At 36.7% G+C, this 14959-nt stretch overlaps 1 long non-coding RNA gene across 3 annotated transcripts in view; it reads right to left on the reverse strand.

Annotated features, from left to right (window-relative positions):
• Positions 1-313: 313 nt before the first annotated feature.
• LOC140854549 (uncharacterized) overlaps positions 314-14959 on the reverse strand; it is a 35335-nt gene continuing 20689 nt past the window's right edge. Inside the window, exons 1-4 of one of the 3 annotated variants that reach the window (XR_012137763.1) lie at positions 2708-2841; positions 2483-2598; positions 498-593; positions 314-414 (exon numbers count right to left, since the gene is read on the reverse strand). This is a non-coding gene — a long non-coding RNA (uncharacterized lncRNA). Of the gene's footprint in view, positions 415-497; positions 594-2482; positions 2842-14959 lie in introns of those variants that run through there. The other 2 variants (XR_012137762.1, XR_012137761.1) reach the window with 2 other exon arrangements.

The raw sequence follows: 14959 nt of genomic DNA on the forward strand, positions 1-14959 counted from the left end.
ACAATTAAATTATAATCTTAGCATTCATTTTAGACTTCTGTACTTCACAAGGCATAAGGAAAATATTATCTCCAAATTTGGTCGATACATTCTCATGAATGCTGCTAGAATTCAACATATATCTATAACCAGGTTCTAAAGTTTTAAAAAATAAGTTACTAACATAAAAAAAACACTTCAGCTAAAAAAAATATAAGCTAAGGTAGGATTTTGCAAAATGAAGCAATTGTAGCATAGAGAGTTCAATTATCAACACCAAAAATATAATACATTCAATTATCAAATCCTATGAATATTCAAGTGATTAAGTCAATACCTGACAACTATAATTCCATCCGTTGCGATCCTTAGCCTCTCATCAATGCAAAGTTCAGTTGATGTTCCAAATGCTTTATCACCATCACTATACATTAACTGTCAAGTTCAATGTGTGTTAGTACGTAGCTAATACTCTAAGTAGTGAAAGATAAATAATAACAAACTGAAGGATCACAAACCTGCAATTCCTCCTTCCCTAATGAAGCAAACCCATTGGACAAGACTCTTCTGTTTCTGAGATGTGAAACTCCAAGCATCTCTCCATTCTTTATTACCTGCAAACAAATATGAATCATAAAGATGGCTAATTCAACATTTCATAATTCATTACATAAGAAGACAATGAAACCAACAAGGTCATATAGGCTGCTTGAAGCAAAGAGCTTTTTATTCTACTGATTTTGAATTAGCCTTTCCAAACTAAATGGTTTTCTCTTTCTTATTTCCATAAGACCTTCCCTTTCCATGTGAAAGAAATCTCTATCAACATGGCAACTAACAATTAGGCTACCCTAGTCTGTATCACTTTACTGCCTTTTTGATGAAGTTAATGTTAAATATATACCCTAAAAGCCAATCTGGCTGACATATTGTACTTTTCTAGAACATAAATTTATACTTGACTCATTTATTTATTAATAAAATTAGATAATTTTCTATACCATTATTGTGTTATGCATCTTTTAATCGTCCAAAAAATTAATAAGATGATGATACATATTCTCAAGAGTTGAGAATTTGATACATGTCATTGATGGTTAATTTTTAAAATGCTCCCTACTGATGGAACATCACGAAGACGATAATTGATCCAGTGAGGTTGGTATACGGATCGCTTCCTTTTAGAAAAAGAGTTTTCAGTCTATAGTGTGGGGACACTAAGCACGAGTGCAAATAGTTGTTAGAGTATCGATACCAAGCATGACCAAACGACAAGTACTTGGATGTCTACTCACTCGTCAATAACTTTCTCGATGCTGTAATTGTGTGAATAATTTTTTTCACAAGTGATGTCTCAGCTATTCACAGTAAGGATGCTATAGTTTGACTGCACATTTACTTAGTCTCCTAGTCATATGGGTCCTTACGGTGTATGTTGACTGTAGTAGGTTCATTTTAGAAATAGGATGCACACTTAAATGGGATCAATCAACCTTAGTTATTTATGAAGCTGAATTCTGAAGACTAGCCACAGTGATGTAATAGATGGAAAAGGATTTCTATGAAAAATATAATTTGAACTCGAGCTAAATAAATCTTACATATGACAGACGATCGGATTTGACGAATTTTTCATAATCTCCATCTTATCAGAACTCACGATAAAAGAACTGAATCATATGTTAACTACACTAGAGGTTCAGACTCTTCTGTTCTGCTGGGTTCCACTACATACTGCCAAACGTCACTGATGGATTATAAGACCCGCGAGAATTTATTTAAAATCAATAATTCTCATTGGACGAATTAGAATTATTCCAATCTATTGAAAGAAATTTCCATGATACTGTTGATGGAGATCACTATATATCTCACTATCAGATAGAATAGAACCTACGGGATCACACACAATAAGAATTTTGACTTAATCGAATAATTGAATTGTGAATTCAATTCGCATATGGATCTAATTATCAATTTGATTGATGATTAGAGTGAGTTGTAAAAGTTACAAGAGAGAACTTACTAAAGTTTAGTCAGTTATGAAAAAACAATTAGCAATTATGACTGAATTAATCGTTATTGATTTGATCATTTAATTAAAAAAACATTGGGCCTCATACAAATTAAATTGGATTTAATTTGGTTCTAATCGGATCTAGTCCTAGTCAAATGAGGATCTGATTAAACCTAATTGAATTTGATTTTGAACAAAAGAAGATTAGGGTTAGGAGTCGAGATCCTAGTTGGACTAGGACTCTCTCTCATCCCACATGCCACAGAGGGTGCGTCCAAGGTTTGGGACGCGCGACCCAGGTTTGGGACGCGCGACCCAGGGTTGGGACGCACGTTCCAGAGAGTCTTTCTCCTCTCTCTTATCTCTCTATCCTTATCTATTTTTAAAGTTCGAACTGGATTCAAAACTTCAAACCTAGATAAGGGTGAGGCGTGGGGTTATAAATAAGGGGCAGATCCAAGCATGAAGTGATTGATTTTTCATCACCCTTTCTCTCCTCATCTTGTCGCCCAAAAGAAGAGCTCCTCTTCTTGGTGCCATCCAAGAGGAAGACCCTGTTCTTCCTCCCTCTTTCATCCTCTTGTTCATCTTCTTCCTGATTTCTTGAGAAGAAAAGAAGTCAGATTCAGTTTAAAGAGAGAGATCTGCAAAGGAGTTAAACACCCCATTGATCTTTGGAGTCTTCTGATCAAGATCAGCCTATGTGGATACCTATAGAGGCCGAATGCGTATGCGGCTTCAACAAACCTCAAAAGACATCCACGATTTTCAGATCGCGATGAAAATCTACCTGCACAAAGATAAATTTCAGATGTTTAATAGATTAGATCTTGATCTTATATATGTCATGATTCCTGAGTATGAGATATGATCTCTATGCATGCCAGATTAAATTAGATCTAATTAGATTTAAAGAATTTAGATTTGAAATCTTTCTTTCCGCTACATAAAAACTTTTAAATTTTTGCATGCATACATGTCGCCATGTGATGGCGTTTCCTTCAAGTGGTATTAGAGCGGTCCTTACGTTGCAAGATTAAGATCAAAATTTCAGATCTGAAAATCTATTTTCAAGATCTGAAATTTTGAATTTACTCTTTAAAGGATTGATTTCAGATCTGAAAATTATTTTCAAAATCTGAAATCAAGAACAAATCTTGATCACGCAAATGTTTTCAGATCTGAAAATCTATTTTCAAACCTGAAATTCAGATTTCGAATGATCAGGAGATGGATTTCAAGATCTGAAAATTTGTTTTCAGATCTGAAATTCAAATGTTTGATGTTCACGTTATTGTTTTCTAGATCTAAAAATTTATTTTCAGGTCTGAAAAATCTAATTTCTTATATTCATGCATCTAAAATTCTTATCTAATGTTCATATGACCTGAATATTATTAGATCTAAATTTTATCTTTATTATATGTTCATGCATGAGATGATGTTCATAGATAGAGACCGATCTTGATATGATCTATATGATGGCATAAATGCTTTCAAATTAATGTAATTTGATTGAACATAAGATTATGTTTTATACATCAATCTGGATCATCATGAAATAAAGTTGTCTTGGTATAACGATTGAAACCCATTATGCTGGCAGGTTGTCCTAGGATGAGAAGAGATTGATGAGGTAAAACATCATAAGAAATTAAACATGAACATAGGATCACTCAAATCTAGATTATGAGATAATCGTAGGGTGTTTTCATGGATACATATAGTGATCTCCTTGAATCACTACGACTTTAAAAGTAGGGTGTATCATAAACACACTAAATTGGTTTGCAATTTGTAATTTGTGGTGGCAGAAACCAATGGATTGACCAATTTGGAATTGATTGATCAATTGGTGTCTAAAGCAAGTGATAGAATGGTGGTTACTTAATTAGAACCGTTGCTTATGCACGCACAAAAAACCTCCCACCAATCTTGAACTTACCTGACCAATTTGATCGATTAAGTTCCTTTGAATGCCTAGTGTTGAATTCACCACACATGTTGCATTTACACCATGGTTCCGATCTTGGTGAACTAAGAATCTCTCAAGTAGATCCTCAAAAATTATAGATTTACATAAGATGTAAATTAAAACAATAAAAACAAGAGATCTAAATTAAATCTCCTCACACATTAAGTCTAGCGATCTTCCACCATTGTAGATGTGCAGGCATCTTTCTAATGTTGATTGTCTCGATTAGATACAGTAATTCAGTTGCACCAGAGGGTGCAACCACTCTATTAGCATGAGATGTTGCAGGGTAAAAATGGGGTTGGACCTAATATCTGTCAGATAAGGGATCTAATGATGGCTTTGCACTTGCATTAAATGGTAAGTCTGACTTAACTAAGAAATGGGGCCAATATCTGCCAGGTGAGGCCTTCATGACTTAAAGACTGAATTTTGCTGCAACATGCTTGAAAAGCATTAGATAAGAGTTATCCACTCATTGATATACGTGTCACCAATATCTATCAGATGAGATGCGCATAAATCGATGGGACTGCAGTATCCACTTGAAACCCTAGTCGCGAAGGGCTTCCGTTTCTCTACCACAGGAGTAGGAGTTTCGAGAAAATAATGAGAGAAACGTTTGTTTCAAAAGATCAAAAATCTTATTAGAATCTCCTCTCTGTAGTTCATAATGTCAGCTTCCAATCCTTTAGCATGAATTCTTGAAACCAACCAATTAATCGAAAACAACTACAAGGATTGGCTTAGGAATCTCAGAATAGTTTTGAACTTAGAAAAATAGACTATATACTCAACGAGGACCCCCTTATTTTGCCAAACCATCGAACTGCTGAACAAAGGACAGCATTTGAAAAATGGACGGATGATGACAATAAAGTTAGGTGCTATATCTTGGCATCGATGTCTAATGAACTCCAACAGCAGCATTAGGACATGAAAACTGCCAGGACTATGATAACTCACCTACAAGAGCTGTATAGTGAGCAGAGCAAGACTGCACGATATGAAGTATCCAAACGACTCTTCAACACTAAAATGCACGAAAGACAGTCAGTCCATCATCATTATCTAACATTGTTAAAGATCTAAAAGAGCTTGAGAAGCTTAGCATGACCATGCATAAGGAATTGCAAGTAAATTTGATCCTGCAATCCCTTTCTAGTTCATATAGGCAGCTTATAGTAAACTACCATATGAACAAGATCGATAGCATTTTAACTAAATTATTGAACATATTGGTGACCACTGAAGGGACCTTGAAAAATTCAAGGAACATTGTTCTTGCTATAAAGTGGGCATCTACATCCAAGAAAAAGTCTACTTGGAAGAAGCCTGTAAAGAAGCAAAAGCAAGAAAACAAGCCAAAGAAGGATACTTCCAAGAAGACGGTTGACAAGAGAAAATGTTTCTACAGTAATGTTGACGACCACTGAAAAAGGAACTATCCTGCATACCTGGAGAGCCTGAAAAAAGGAAGACACTTTCAGAAGATATGTCAGATCTGCTCGTTATTGAATCAAATCTAACGATTTCCTCTACTTCTAGTTGGATCATAGACTCTGGTTTTAGTACTCATTTGCGTACTTCTACGTAGGATCTGGTAGAAAATAAAGGGTTGAGGGAAGGTGAAATGATCTTTTGGATCGACAATGGAGCAAAGTTGCTGCTGTAGCTGTTGGCATCTATTCTCTGCGATTACCATCAGGATTTAGATTAGTTCTTAGAGATTGTTATTATGTACCTGCTGCTAGCAAGAATTTAATTTGTGTACCTGTACTAGTAGAGGATGAATACAGTTTTAATTTCAATAAAAACTGCTATTCCATTTATTTCAAAAATAAATTGGTTGCACATGATTTTTTAATTGATAGTCTCTACCATTTTCATGATGCATCTGTGAACATATCAAAGCAGATAGTGTGTCATACGATCTAAGAGATCTAGAGATGAGATAAACCAAAGATATATATGACACCTCAAACTTGATCATGTAGGAGAGGACAGAATAAACAAGTTGGAAAAGAATGGGATCCTTGGCTCATTGAATTCTGAGTCATATCCAGTTTATGAATACTGTCTTCAAAAAAAATGATCAAATTATCTTTTACAAGACATGGGGAGAGGACTACTGAGATCTTGCCCTAATACACACGGATGTGTGTGGGCCATTCGATGTGCAGACCAGGAACGGTTATCTCTACTTCATTATCTTTACCGATGATTACTCACGGTATGGGCATATGTATCTTATGAGACAAATCTGAAGCCTTTAAAAAGATCAAAAAATTCAGATATGAAGTAGAAAAACAAACTGAAAAATCTCTTAAGGTTCTTCGATCAGATCGAGGAGAATACCTTAGTGGACAATTTCAGGATTATCTCAAAGAAAACGGCACAGTCTCACAACGGACACCTCCTAGTACATCACAACTCAACGAGATATCAAAAAGAAAGAATAGGATCCTATTGGATATGGTCCGATCCATGATGAGCTTCACTAATTTAACTTTGTTTCTTTGGAGACATGCTTTTCTTTCGGCAATCTATTTGTTAAATAGAGCACCCTCTAAATCTATTCCTACTACGCCATAAGAAATGTGGCATAGTAAGAAACCAAATTTTGATCATCTCCAGATTTGGAGATGTCCAGCCTATGTTAAAAGACGATAGATAAATTAGAGGCTAGATCTATGAGAGCTCATTTTATTGGGTATCCTAAAGAGTCATTAGAATATTATTTTTACTTCCCAAAGAATCACAATGTGATTGTGAGTCGACATATCACATTTTTAAAAAAATAGTTTATCCAAGATGGAGATAGTGGGAGGCAAATTAAGCTTGAAAAAAAAATCTCTGAAGAGCAGCAGGTCATAGACCAATTAGAACCTATTCAAACTAAGCCAGTAATGGTACCTCCACCTCGTAGATCTAATAAGATCTCCCATCCTCCTGAAAGATACATAGATATGATCACAAAAGATGTAAAGAAAATATTCCTCATAGGAGATGGGGAACATGGAGCTGATCATAAAACCTATAACGAGACGATGTCAGACATCGACTCTGAAAAATGATTGAATGCTATGAAGTCAGAAATTGACTCCATGCATTCTAATCAAATATAGACCTTAGTAGATCACCCAAAGGGTATAGTACCTATTGCATGTAAATGAATCTATAAAAGAAAAATAGCTACAGATAGAAAGATAGAGACCTATAAAGCTAGACTCGTAGCAAAAGGTTATACTCAATACGAAGATATTTACTATCAAGATACTTTTTCACCTATAGCCATACTAAAATTTATCCGCACACTGCTTGCTATTGCAGCTTATTATGATTATCAGATATGACAGATAGATGTGAAAACTGTATTCCTGAATGGATATCTTGATGAAAATATCTATATGAAATAGCTTTTGGATTTCACTTTCGGTGATGGAGATCACAAAGTCTGCAAGCTGTATAGTTCTATATATGGATTGAAACAAACATCTCGAATTGGAACATTCGTTTCAATAATGCAATCAAATCATTTGATTTCATCAAAAATAAGGAATCTTGTCTTCAAAAAAATCAGGAGTGCTGTTACATTTCTCGTACTGTACGTGGATGATATTCTCCTTATAGAAAATGATATTCCCATGCTGACTTCGGTCAAAAGTTATTGTCCAAAGAATTCTTCATGAAAGACCTAGGAGATGCATCCCATATTTTCAGAATAAAAGTCTATAAAGATAGATCTAAAAGGATACTTAATCTTTCACAAAAAATGTACATAGAAAAAATGCTGAAGAGTTCAGCATAGAAAACTTCAAAAAAAGACTGTTACCCCTTAGGCATAGCGTTCATCTCTCCAAGAAAATGTCCAAACATGTCTAAGGAGATAATGCATGAGCAAGATCCCTTATGCTTCAACTATAGGGAGCCTCATGTATGCCATATTATGTGCACAACCTGATATAGCCCTTGCTGTGAGTGTCACAAGTAGATATCAGTCAAATCTAGACGAACAGCACTGGATAGTTGTAAAGAACATCCTTAAGTACATAAGAAGAACTAAAAATTTGTTCTTGATCTTTGGAAGATCTGAGTTGCGGATTGACTACATAGATTCAGACTTTATATCTAATACTGATGATAGAAGGTCTACATCAGATTGTGTTCTTAGGCAATAGTGGTTCAACAAGTTGGAAGAATTTCAAGCAACCGATCATTGCAAATTTACCTATGAAAGCTGAGTACATCGATGCATCGAAAGCCGCAAAGAAAGTCTTCTAATATAAGAAGTTTGTTGCAGAACTAGATGTCATGACATCAGATGCCACATATTGTACTGCAACAACGACACCATAGCCCTTGCTAAGGAGCCCACGTCTTATCAGAAGTCCAAGCACATCGAGCGACGATATCGCATCATTCGTGACTACCTCGAGAAGAGATATGTCAAGGTACAAAGAGTTGACTTCACGGACAACATGACAGACCCACTGACTAAGCCGCTTAACCAGCAGAAGACTGAAGCCATCTTGAGAAGATGGAATTTAGATACATGACAGATTGACTTCAGTGCAAATGGAAGATTGTTAGATGTATGTCCTAAAAGCCAATCTGACTGACACATTATATTTTTTTAGGACATAAATTTATACTTGACTCATTTATTAATAAAATTGGGCAATTTTCTATACTATTCTTGTGTTATGTGGCTTTGAATCATCCAAGAAATTATTAAGATGATGACACATTCTCAAGAGTTGAGAATTTAAGACGTGTCATTGATGGTTAATTTCTAAAATACTCCTGATCGATGGATCATCATAGAAACGGTGATTGATCCAGTGAGGTTGGTGCACATATCGCTTTCTTTTGGATAGACGAATCTTGAGTCTACAAGATAGAGACGCTGAGCGAGTGTAAGTGGTTGTTAGAGAATATCGGTATCGAACCTGACCATACGAGAAGTCACTTGGATGTCTACTCACTCATCAATGATTTTTTCAATGCTCTAGTTGTATAAATAGTTCTTTGACCTGCGATGCCTCGACTATTCATAGTAAGATTGCTGTAGTTTGATTGCACATTTACTTGATCTTCTAGTCATATGGATCCTTACGATGCATGTTGGCTGCAGTAGGTTCGCTATAAGAGTAGGATGCACACTTAGATGAAATCTATCGATCTTAGTAGTTAAAGAATAGTCCTATGTGATTTATGAAACTAAATTCTTAAGATCGTGGCATAGCGATGTGATTAATGGAAAAAAATTTTCATGAGAAATCACGATTTGAACTCGAGCTAATTAAATCTTACATATGACAGACAATGGATTTTGATGAATTTTTTATAACCTCCATTTTGTTGGACTCACGATAGAACTGAACTATATGTTAACTACACCTAGAAATTCAGACTCTTCCATTCCGCTGGATTGCCACTACATGCTACTAGACGTCACTGGTGGATTGTAAGATCCGCGAAAATTTATTTAAGATCAATAATTCTCATTGAACAAATTGAACTTGTTCCGATCCATTGAAAAGAGTTTCAATGATACTGTTGATAGAGATCACAGTATATCTCACTATCAGACAGAATAGAACCTTAGGGATCACACACGATAGGAGTTGACTTGATCAAATAATTGAATTATGAATTCGATTCATATATGGATCCAATCATCAATTTGATTAATGATTAGAGTTGTAAAAGTTACAAGAGAGGACTAGCTAAAGGTTAGTCAGTTAGATCACAGTATATCTCACTATTAGACAGAATAGAACCTACGGATCATACACGATAGGAATTTTGACTTGATCGAATAATTGAATTATGAATTCGATTCACATATAGATCTAATCATCAATTTGATTAATGATTGGAGTTGTAAAAGTTACAAGAGAGGACTTGCTAAAAGTTAGTCAGTTATAGAAGAACAATTAGAAATTGTTGCTGAATTAATCATTAATTATTTGATTTGATCATTTAATTAAAAAATATTCGACTTGATACAAATTAAATTGGATTTAATTTGATTTTAATTAGGTCTAGTCCTAGTCAAATGAGGATTTGATTAAGCCTAATTGAATTTGGTTTTGAACCAAAGAAGATTAGGATTAGGAGTTGAGATCCTAATTGGACTGAGACTCTCTCTCATCCCACACGCCAAAGAGGGCGCGTCCAAGTGTTGGGACGCACGACCTAGAGAGTCTTTCTCCTCTCTCTTATCTCTCTATCCTTATCTATTTTTAAAGTTTGAATTGGATTCCAAACTTCAAACCTAGATAAGGGTGGGGCAAGGGGTTATAAATAAGGGGTAGATCCAAGCATGAAGTGATTGATTTTTCATCACCTTTTCTCTCCTCTTCTTGCCACCCAAAAGAAGAGCTCCTCTTCTTGGTGCCGCCTAAGAGGAAGACCATGTTCTTCCTCCCTCTTCCATCCTCTCATTCATTGTCAATTGATTTTTCATCACCCTTTCTCTCCTTTTCTTGCCACCCAAAAGAAGAGCTCCTCTTCTTGGTGCCGCCCAAGAGGAAGACCCTATTCTTCCTCCCTCTTCCATCCTCTCATTCATCATCTTCTTCCTGGTTTCTTAAGAAGAAAAGAATAAGTCAGATTAAATTTGAAGGAAAAAATACTGCAAGGGAGCTAGCATCTCGATGATCTTTGAAGTCTCCTGATCAAGATCAGCCCTGTGTGGATACCTGTAGAGGCCGGACCGTGTGCGATTTCAAGAAACCTTCAAAGACATCCACGATTTTCAGATCGTGGTGAAAATCTACCCACGCAAAGATAAATTTCAGATCTTTAATAGATTAGATCTTGATCTTGTATATGTAATGATTCGTAGGTATGAGATATGATCTCTATGCATGCTAGACTAAATTGGATCTAATTAAATTTAAAGAGTTTAGATTTGAAATCTTTCTTTCCGCTGCGTAAAAATTTTTAAATTTTTGCATGCATACATGTCACCATATGATGGCGTTTTGATGGGAATCAAAGAACCGCATCCAAATCCAAATTTCAGGTCTATCGATGAAGACGGCGCAGATCAGCAACCTGAAATCGACATGTGGATTTAAAGATTTTTATTTATTTTCGAAATTATTAGTGTTATTTAAGTTTATCATGTTTCTTTTAGATAAGTCCCTAGGTTTGAAATTAAGAGTTGTTATCTCATCTAGATTTGAAATTAAACTGTTTATCTAGGTTTGAAATTCAACTATTTCTTTTTGATAGAGTCATTATCCATGAATGTATTCAATCTATAAAAGCCCACAAGGCTTTTGAAAATTGCAAACTTGATTGATTGATTAAATTAAATTCCAGAATCTAAAGTTTGATTTTCCTTTTCAATCTTTTTTGTTTTTTTGTTTCAGAGTGCCGCATCAATTTGGTATCAAAGCCGTGCTCAAGCCCTCTCGCACTTTCCCAAGCGCTCGCAGACATCCGCTGTTGCCTCCTCCCGATCTCTTCGACGCCACCTCCTGCCAATCTCCACTATCACCTCCTCCCCAGGAATCCTGATGCCACTTTCCATCGGCCTCTACTGTCACCTCCCGTTGGTCTCCACCGTTGCCTTCCTCTCGGTCGTCACCTGCGTCGACCCTCCCTTCCAATCTCCCTCAGGCGCTTTCCTTCCCACAGATCTTCCCATCGCCCCGCCACCGGCCGCCCGCTCGCTCGCCTGCCTTTTCCCATTGCCTCGCCACCAATCGATCGTGACCCTTCGACCAAGCTCTTGCCGAAGTCCACTAGAGAAAGGGATCCATCGCAAAAGCCGTCACGATCCATGGGCCATCGCAATCCACAGGCACGCGGTCCATAGACCGCATGTGAGCCACGGTCCATAGACCCGATCCACAGAAAGAAAAAAAAGAAGCAAAAAAAAAAATCTGGAAGCTCTCGTGGGTCTCCCTTGTCTTCAATCTGCAAGCACCGCTAGGAGATATTTGATTCCGTCTTGTGAAAGGTACGATCCCCTCATTAAAATTTGGATTTTAAATCATTGGATAATTTGTATTCTCACTTAGGCCCTTATTTTCCCTTCCATCATATTTTTGCTGTTGCATGCACTAGACACATTGACATTCCATTTTACCTTCCATCATATTTTTGCTATTGCACGCACTAGACACATTGGCATTCTGTTTGACTTTACAATTTTATTGTGAGCATTGTAGCTAGAAATTCTTAGTACAAGTAATATTTTGCCTAATATTAAAAAAAAAATCCTTCTTTGCTATCACGACTATTGGTAACCTAAAAGACGCACATACTGCCATGAAAAAAAAACTTGGATCAGTCAAAAAGACCAAAACAGCATCCCAAGAACCTTTAAACCAAATATGCCAGTCATTAGACCAACTTCATTCTGAGATTGGTGAGCTTCATGCTAACCAAGTAAATAACCGCATAGACATGGCCAATCTCATAGGTCAACAAGTAGAACGCCTATCCCTAAGAGAGTCAAGAAAAGGCAAACAACCTCTGGAAGATGACCTTCCTAGTAGTCTGCCTATCCATCGATCTCCTTCACAAACTCTCAAACCTACTGGAGGTCATTGTCATGTCATGCACACTAGTCAGTCTTTTCAAACATCCCCAATCCACACAACAGCCCCTCCGATTATCCATCATTCTATGCACAATTTTGAAGGTTCTCATAGGGGAGATGTATACGATCAAGGGGACTATGAAGGAGAAGTAGAGCCATCGAATTCCGCCCCTCGGTATCCTAGGCAGCCTTCTAGGTATGTACAAGGCCCTGGACACTTTAGATCCCAAGGACAATGATTTAGAGCATATCCAAATAGAAATGAGGATTTTGAGGAACCATTTAAGGGGGTTAAGGTTGAAGTTGCCTCTTATGATGGTAGATTAGATCCAAAGGCATTCCATGATTGGTTACAAGACTTAGAGGCCTATTTTGAGTGGTATCACATGCTGGATGCCTCCGGTATCCGTTTTGCAAAAATGAAACTGGTAGGTTCTGCCAAACAATATTGGCAAACAGTCCAAAGGGACTTAGAGTGGTTAGGACACCCACCTATAGTACTTTGAGAGGAAATGAAGTTTAAGTTGCGCGAGAAATATGTTCCTATTTACTACAAAAGTCAATTATTAGACCAATGGTATACTCTTAAGCAAAAAACCACTAGCATCACTGACTATATGACTCGCTTTGAGGACTTACGGTTGAGATGCGATATCCCTGAGGAGTCATGGAAAATGGTTTCTAATTTATTAGTGGTTTACAAAACGAACTAAAAAGAGAAGTTTCGTTGTATTCACCAAATTCTGTAGGAGAAGCCTATCATAAAGCCTTAGAAATTGAGAAATTTCATAAAACATTACAAAGGAGAGTAGCTCCCTTTCCTAACGAATCTGGATAGTCTAGGTCTATCCCTGTTAGTCGCACAAGAAATGTGTCACAAGTAGCACCTCATCCGAGACCGAATCCCACGGACATTAAGACTCGAGAATCCATTTCGAGGATATCTCAATCGGCCAGTTCTTCAAATACAGAGTGTCACTATTGCCATGGAAAGGGTCATATAGCTGCTAGACATCCATGCCATACTCTGACCATAGAACCAGAATGTGAGGAAACGATACCTGAAAATGCATTAGAAGACTTTAATCCCCTAAAATCAGCTAATTCAGAGGAACAGAATGAGGAAGAATATGAGGATGCAGTAAATCATGTTAACATCATGCGATATATAGTCACCACTCCTGCAGACTCGGAAGCATGGAAACGTATTAGTATTTTTCATATATACGCCCATGTGGGGGTAAGGTCTATAAACTTATCATTAATGATGGAAGTTCTATGAATGTTGTATCTAAATCTGCCGTTCATCAACTAAAACTAAAACCTCAACCCCATCCTCACCCTTATCGAGTTGCTTGGGTAGATAAAACATCTCTTCCTATTAATGAATGCTGCCTAATGTCGATTCAGATGGAAGCTTATTCTGCTGACATTATGTGTGATGTGTTACCTATGGAGGTAGCTAGTGTCTTGTTAGGTCGACCTTGGATTTATGATGTAGATGTTCATAATTTTGGTAGAGAAAATACCTAAGTTTTTACACACAATGGTAAGAAAATTAAGTTAAATCCCGCCAAACCTAGTGTGTCCCAAACTTTAAAAAAAGATAAGAATTCTTCTCAACTTCTCGATCAAAAAAACTGTCACATTTTAACTCATAGGGAATTTGAATAAGAGAGTTCGAAATCTAGAATTGTGTTGGTGGTCATTCCTAAGGGTGAAATTCGGTTTACCTCAAACTTCCAAAATAATCCACCTCCTGAGATAGAAATGTTATTAGAAGAATTTAAGGATGTGACCTCAGAAGATATACCAAATGGCCTTCCTCCCTTACGAGATATTCAACATGCTATTGATTTAGTTCTGGGGTCCTTGATACCTAATCTTCCACACTATAGGTTGAAACCCGAAGGAGCGTGAAGAAATGAGAAGGCAAATAGATGGCTTGTTGCAAAAAGATCACATTCGACCTAGCCTTAGTCCTTGTGTTGTACCAACCCTTTTAAAACCAAAGAAAGATGGTACATAGAGGATGTGTATAGATAGTAGGGCTATCAATAGGATCACTGTCAAGTATAGGTTTTCCATTCCTAAGCTTGAGAACATACTTGACCAATTAGCTGGCTCTATAATATATTCTAAATTTGATTTGCATAGTGGGTATCATCAAATTAGAATCCGACCTAGGGATGAGTGGAAAAACTACCTTTAAAACCCAGGATGGCCTTTATGAATGGTTAGTTATGCCATTTGGGTTATCCAATGCTCCTAGTACATTCATGCGATTTATGATGGAATTGTTGAGACCCTTCATTGGTAAATTCTTAATCGTATATTTTGATGATATCCTAATCTATGATAGTTCTAGAAAAGAGCACCTACGTCATCTTAGAGAGGTCTTTCTTACTCTTAGATCCGCCAG

Source organism: Elaeis guineensis, unplaced genomic scaffold (genome assembly GCF_000442705.2).
Source record: "Elaeis guineensis isolate ETL-2024a unplaced genomic scaffold, EG11 Super_Scaffold_1000061, whole genome shotgun sequence".
In the NCBI taxonomy this organism is placed as follows: Eukaryota; Viridiplantae; Streptophyta; class Magnoliopsida; order Arecales; family Arecaceae; genus Elaeis; species Elaeis guineensis.